A 7,983-nucleotide genomic window follows, 5' to 3' on the forward strand; every position below is an offset into this window, starting at 1 on the left:
CATAACTCTGTCTGTTTTTTTTTTTTTTTTCAATGTGCCTCTAGTAAGTTGTCGTTCCATCGTGTTCGTGGTATTTCACTGATCGTTTTCCTATTGGGGAACCGTCTCTCGCTGTCCTGACTACCCTATTTGTTGTCATTCGGCTTATGTGGTCATTCCATTCTATTCTTCTGTTTCTTACCCAGTTATTAATGTTATCCACCTTGCATCTCCGTCGTATATCTGTACTTCTGGCTCTGTCCCATAGAGTCTTACCATCGATTTTTCGAAGGGTTTTCATCTCCGCTGTTTCGAGCAATATTTTTGTCCTCTCTCTGTCGGGTCGTGTTTCTGCCACGTTTGTCATTATTGGTCTGATGACTGTTTTGTAAATTTTGCCTTTCATTTCTTTTCCGATATTTTTATTTCTCCATATTGTATCATTCAGGCAACCTGCGGCTCTGTTTGCTCTATTTACTTGATCTTCCACTTCTGTTTCGAGCCTTCCGCAGCTAGTAGTGTGATGCCTAGGTATTTAAACTCCATCACTTGTTCTTTTATCTGACCTTCCAGCTCCAATTTACATCTTATTGGATCTGCTGTTGTAACCATGCATTTTGTCTTTTTTGAGGAAATTAACATGTTAAATTTTCTGGCGATTATGTTGAATTGGTGCAGCATACGTTATAAATCATCTTCACTTTGAGAGATTAGTATTGCATCGTCCGCATAGCAGATTATTTTAAGTTGTTTTTCTCCCATTTGGTATCCTTTTTTAGTTCTTACTTCTTTTATTATTTCGTCCATGATCAGATTGAACAATAAAGGACTCAAGGAATCCCCCTGTCTTATCCCATTGCCGGCTTCAATTGGGTCAGTTAGTTCATCTTTCACTTTTACTTTTATTGTTGTTCTGGTAGATGTTTTCTATCGTTTTAATTATTCCCAGAGGTACCTCTCTCGAGTATAACAAGTGGATAACGTCCTTTCATGTGACCCTGTCAAATGCTTTCTTAAGGTCCACGAAACATAAATATGCCAGTTTGTTGTATTCCAATGATTTCTCTTGAACTTGCCTCATTATAAACGTCTATAGCGTCAGTGCATGACCTTCCCGACCTAAAACCTTGTTGTTCTTCTGCTAATGTTAAAATTTCATTCAATTTGTTTGTTATTACTTTTGTTGTTAATTGAATTGAAATTTTGTTGAAAACTGAAGTAAGTGATATTATTCAAGATTTTGCTAATGCAAAAGCACGAAAAGTAACTTTTTTATAATTATATGTTGTAATATGTGCGTCCTGTAATAATTCGTTAATAAATTATTTTTTTTTTAAATAATCAAACCTGTCAAATTTATTCAACCAATTTTTAACCTTACCTCATAGATAAAAAAGTTCATTTTTAATTATATCTTTTTAACGGATTTGGGTAGGTTGTTCTGATGCCGTGAATACCTATTGGCTCCCGGCATCATTTAATATTGCATTATTTGCATCTGGATTTTTGTTTACATTATAAGCGTACCTAATACCCTCTAATAATCCATGTACTAGTACTAGGTAGGTACCTATTCGACTATTCCATTTTCACTGCGCGTCCACCAAAGGGCGCCAGGGCATCGGCTGCACACGGGCGCTACATGGGCTAGAGCCGCCTCTGGTGCCTCCAGTAAGTTGTCATTCCATCTTTTTCGTGGTCTTCGCACTGATTGTCTTCCTATTGGGGAACCGTCTCTCGCCGTCCTTACTACTCTATTTGTTGTCATTCGGCTTATGTGGTCGTTCCATTCTACTCTTCTGCTTTTCACCCAGTTAGTAATGTTGCCAACTTGCATCTCCTTCGTATATCTGCACTTCTAACTCTATCCCACAGCGTCACCATCGATTTTTCGCAATGTTTTCATCTCTGCTGTTTCTAGCATTCTTTTTGTCCTTTCTGTACCAGGTCGTGTTTCTGCCGCCTGTCATTGTTGGTCTGATAACTGTTTTGTAAATTCTGCCGTTCACTTCTTTTCCGATGTTTTTATTTCTCCATATTGTTTCATTCAGGCAACCTGCGGCTCTGTTTGCTCTATTCACTTGATCTTCTACTTCTGTTTCGAGCCTTCCGTAGCTAGATAGTGTGACGCCTAGGTATTTAAGCTCCATCACGTTCTATTATATGATCTTCCAGCTCCAATTTACACCTTATGAGATCTGCTGTTATAACCATGCATTTAGTCTTTTTTGGGGAAATTAACATGTTAAATTTTCTAGCGGTTATATTAAATTCGTGCAGCATACGTTGTAAATCATCTTCACTTTGAGAGATTAGTATTGCGTCGTCTGCATAGCAGATTATTTTAAGTTGTTTTTCTCCCATTTGGTATCCTTTTTTTGATCTTACTTTTTTTATTATTTCGTCCATGATCAGGTTGAATAACTGAACATAAGAACTGTTTGTGACTTAGGTTATTGACACCAGCAATGTAGGTCAGACAGTAGACACCTGCAAAATAGTTATACCACCCTATACGTGAAAATCAAACAAAACAAGAATTTGTTTGTTTGTTGAGGAGGAAGACAGAGTTTAATGTAAACACTAAATGCCCATGGGGCAACTGTGACTGTGCCTATCTTAAGATTTTGTATACATAGTTGTCAGATTTCAATTTGCATATCAAAATGTATTTTCGTTTGGAGGACACCCTGTATAGGATGTCATTATGAAGATCCGGTCCAACGTATCTGGAGCAGATTACGTGGGGTGCTTGGTTACAAGCCCCGTCCTATTACGTCATGTGTCAAACTTCATATAATTTTGAAACTTTTCTTAAGGCATTTCTGCTACAAAGCTACTACCAACCATCAAATAACGAACCGGTAACCAGCATTTTTCAATTACCAGGGCATGTCTTCCATCGATCATAATATGTATGTATAATGTGATTGGCGCTCTTGACGGTGAGTGCAATATGGGAGATTCCATCACGTCAGACCACACCCCTATCCTTGTAATAGAACCTATACTCAACCCAAAACCCCGTACGAACAATAATAGACTACAAACATGCTAACTGCAACCTTTACAGCCATTTTCTAAATAATCCAAACACCCAAATCGGTATCACGGTCCTCCGAGAACTGATAAATCAAGCAATTGAAATATCAGTTCCAATGGGAGTTTTAACCCTACGAGACCATCACTTTCACCCCACATTGTCAAACACAAGAGACGTCTCCTACGTCACTTCCATTAAATCTGTGACCCACAGACCCACTAGTCAAAACAAAATATAACCGCATATCGGTTCAGACCACACTAGAAGTGAATAACATTCAAGCCACCCAGTGGCGTGATGTCGACTTGCGCCTAAACCCTAGACTACCGGCATAGCGGTTCGTTCTGGACAAAATTCAAAATCCTAACTAAACAGAAAACAAGCAACCCTTCTCACCTTCTGATGAACAATCAAATCATAAATTCAGAGCAACAGAAGACCGACGCCTTCAAAACATATTCACCACCCCAGACAATCCGAGATTTTACCAAAACTTCCGTGTACCCTCTAAGAGAAAGAAACACAACAACAGCTCACAAGCCCTTTCGACCCACAGGTAACCCATGAGAATCCGCTCATGGCCCCTGTGGATCAACAAAAATTGGAGGATTCCTACCAAATCGGCAACTCCAATTCACCAGGTCCTGATAAGATTCCCAGAAACTGCGTGAAATACCTTACACCGAGCGTAATACAGTACAACCTGCCATATCCGGACCTCCCCATATCCGGACGGTTCTGCCGTCCGGATCTTCCGAGAAAGGCAGTCCTGCTGTTGGACAACGCACCCTCTCATCCCGACCCAAAAGAACTAAAAGAAGGCGAAATAATGTATTACAGAATCTATAAAACGTGTCTATCGACGAAAGTTATTGACGGCGTTGATTACTGGAATGTATGAAGAAGAAAACGTTTCAGAGACTATAAAAGAAGTAGTGGTTTTGATATCCGGATTTTTTCATATCCGGATTGGTCTGTCGCCACATTAATCCGGATATGGCAGGTTTTACTGTACTTTATCTGACGATTATCTTAGTCAACGCTGCTCTCAAACACTTCTACTTTCCAACTCTTTGGAATATGCAGGATATTGGGAACGGCAGATGGGTCCAAATATCTTTCGCATTTTCCTCAAGCTTCACATAAAGTTCTGGGATGTCTCTTGTGGTTCGTCCCATCAAGTGAACGTCGTCCGCGTACATCACAATCTGTTTAGACTTACATATCAAATAGAGTCAGCTAATTTCCCTGTTTTAGCCCCTTAGTTATCTGGAAGGGATCTGTCGATTGATTTTGAACTTGTACTTTGTACTTGCGCTTCTGTGTGAGTCATGGTGGCTTGAACTAATTTTATAAAGGAGATCGCACACATCTTATGGAAAATATAATGTCACTCAAATTCAATAAAATTTATACGAATAGATTCGTTTTAAATTAACGGTCAAATCTTATCATTGCGCCAACTCTTAATTATGATTAATTACGGCGCAAATTGCAATTAAAGTTTATCGAAATCACATTTTTTGAGTCAGTAAAAGTGTCAGTTACCATCATTATTGCTCTGGGTGCTCTTCACAAGAGCTTAAACCCCGCTGGGTCTAAGCGGATTAGTGAAACTAATCCGCTGATTTATGGAGTACCGACAATTTGGGTATTTTAAAATATTTTTTCTCTCTCTAACTTATGTACGTACCCATTTGATTTCAGATTTATTTATATCAATTTCTGCTCTTATTATTGAAAATATAGAGTTGGCGCAATGATAAGATTTGACCGTTAATTTAAAACGCATCTATTCGTATAAATTTTATTGAATTTGAGTGACATTATATTTTCCATAAGATGTGTGCGATGTCCTTTCTTTGGTAAACCAAATGCTCGCATACTAGACCAGGACGCATCTGTAAAAATAGTACATTTGGACGTTGAGAGGCGACTCATATTTTTTGCAGAAATTGCTTGAAAATAACTCATAATAATATTTGAGTTATCCTCCCACTCAAAAAGGTCCGGAACATTGTTTAATTAATCAAAATGTCAAAAAATGTAGGAAAAATTCGATTTTTTCTTCGTTTTTTGATTATAACTTTGAAAGTATTCATTTCTGAGAAAAGTTGTACTGACATAAAAGTTAAATTTCCTACAATATAGAATTCATTAAAAATTTTAAAAATTGTCACCCTTGTTGCAAAGTAGCAATAATTGCGAAGAAAACGATAAAAAACAAGTATTCGCATTTTACGTTTTTCAACCATTTATGCCACACTTAAGACCTTCATATTTTACCAAGAAAAACTTTATGATATAAGAAAACAATACTGTGAATTTCATTAAGATCGGTTAAACAGATTTTGCAAAATACATTTTGCAATCCAGCTTTCGCAAAAAAATTATTTTGTTCTGAAGCTATTTTCTTGTGGCATTTTTATAATCAAGTATATTCAAATGGGAAATAAGCCACAATTTTACCTAAAAATGATTTTATTAACGTTTCGACGCCCAAGTCGGGTGTCGTTGTCAAAATACAAAATAATACTTAATAAAATCATTTTTAGGTAAAATTGTGGCTTATTTCCCATTTGAATATACTTGATTATAAAAATTATTTTTTTCAAAATCTTGCAGGACTGAATATAAAGCAGACAGCAAGTTTAATTTTTTTACATATAGAAGAATACCGTACATCTCATTGGCAATTTGCAAAAAAAAATTTTTAAATACACATTTTTTTTTGGTGCTACGCGCAGGACAGCGGATAGCTTGCTCTGATTAAGCATTCCAATGACCTTTGATAATGATTGACAAATTTTAATTTTTAGTACATTTTGATATAAATAAATAAATTTGATTATTGCAAAATAAAAACACAGGCTTTGTCCTTTGAAATAACACTTTTTTGGCAAAAACTTTCTTTGTTCATATATTTTAAGTTAGAGAATAAAAGTTTATTATTTTTAAACATATGCAACTGTTTAAACAATATTTCACAAACAATAATCAAATTAGTTTGATTTTTGTGGAATTAAAATATTAAAATACAACAAAATATAGAGTAAGAAAATAATATATTAGATAAAGATTGAAAGAAACTATAGTGGAAATCAACTTGTGTGAATCGAACACCGCTGTCCTGCGCGTAGCACCAAAAATTAATGTTTATTTAAAAAAATTCCTGACGCCGTGGTAGTTAATGGATTTTAATTTTAAAAATTTCAAATGAAAGGTACGGTATTCTTCTATAAGTAAAAAAAATTCAACTTGCTATCTGCTTTATTTTCAGTCCTGCAACATTTTGAAAAAATGAATTTTTTTGCGAAAGCTGGATTGCAAAATCTATTACACCTATATTAATGAAATTTACAGTATTGTTTTACTATATTATATAGTTTTTCTGGGTAAAATATGAAGGTCCTAAGTGTAGCATAAATGGTTGAAAAATGTAAAATGCAAATACTTGTTTTTTATGGTTTTTTCGCAATTATTGCTATTTTGCAACAAGGTTGACAATTTTTAAAATTTGCAACCAATCCTATATTGTAGGAAATTTAATTACGCAACTTTTATATTAATACAGCTTTTCTCGAAAGTGAATACTTTCAAGTTATAATCAAAAAACGAAGTAAATAATCAAACTTTTCCTTCATTTTTTGACATTTTGATTATTTAAACAATGTTCCGGACATTTTTGAGTGGGAGGATAACCCGATTATTATTATAGGAGTTAATTCCAAGAAATGTCTGCAAAAAAATATGAATCACCTCTTAACGTCCATCTCAAAACAGATGCGCCCTGGACTATACCTAATTAAGTATATTTTATATCTGTTTATGTTATCATACGCTTTTCGAAAATCTACAAAGATTTGGTAGATATTTATGCCGTGCTCCCGGGCTTTAGCTTTTGTTTTATGTGGAATAGCTGGTCATTATTGTGGACCATCCTGGTCTGAATCCAGCCTGGTATTCTCCTATGATTTGCTCTATGAAGTGACTTAATCTCTTGTTCAGGCACGTAGCCAGGAAATGTGCTTGAGGGGGGTCCAAACACAACTCAAATTTTTCGTTCGATTGGGCGGTAAGGTATTGAAAAAATATTCAGAATAAATTTTAGATCCATATGCAAAATTTGAAAAAAAAAACTATTTTAGTCCTAGAATACTAATACTCTTTCTGCGAAATTTCTGAGCAACAGAAAATCCCAACAAGTAGGATTTCAGAGTTCTTTAGTACTAGAGTAACGTTGATGTATAAACGTCAGTTAAATTTTTGTGCAGAAGTGTGTGAATTAGGTAACCTGTCGTAAAGATTACAACGCTTTAGTGTTAACGATAGTAACATAAACCGTCTATGTACAAGCATAAAGATTGCTATGATTTGCGATTCATTCTCCAAATATATGATTGATGCCAGTCCCTATCTTAGCAAAAACTTCGATACCGGAGGAGTACCTCTTACAAATTTTTAAGTGAAGGAATTATTAAAATCGGTCCATGGTAGCAACCGTAACATTACCATGGATACTGTGTGTTTTTAAGGGATAATAAATATAAGTCAATCAATCATATGTGATATATTTCCATAATTCGCGCAAAACAAATAGGAAGCCAGTTTTCCACTCTCAGTTTATGTTTGATTTGGGCAAAAGCCTTGCTGAGTCATAGATGCGCAAAAGATTAAACATATTAAATTTACGGTGCAATAATATTCGACAGGACATAAACAAAATCCTAAATATACAATCAGTTTCTCAACCAAATAATCCTATCGAAAGAAAACGGACAGTATGCTACTTATGCCCTAGCCGTCTAAGAAGAATGACAACAAACTTTTGTGTACAGTGTAAACGAGCAATCTGCGGACAAATATTTCTAAATTTAAAATATTTTAACCATGTAAAACTTGCATTTTTAAAATTTTTCAAATTACTTTTACAAAGTGCAAGATAGAATGTACGGAATCTG

The sequence above is a fragment of the Diabrotica virgifera genome, chromosome 1 (assembly GCF_917563875.1).
Source record: "Diabrotica virgifera virgifera chromosome 1, PGI_DIABVI_V3a".
NCBI lineage: Eukaryota > Metazoa > Arthropoda > Insecta > Coleoptera > Chrysomelidae > Diabrotica > Diabrotica virgifera.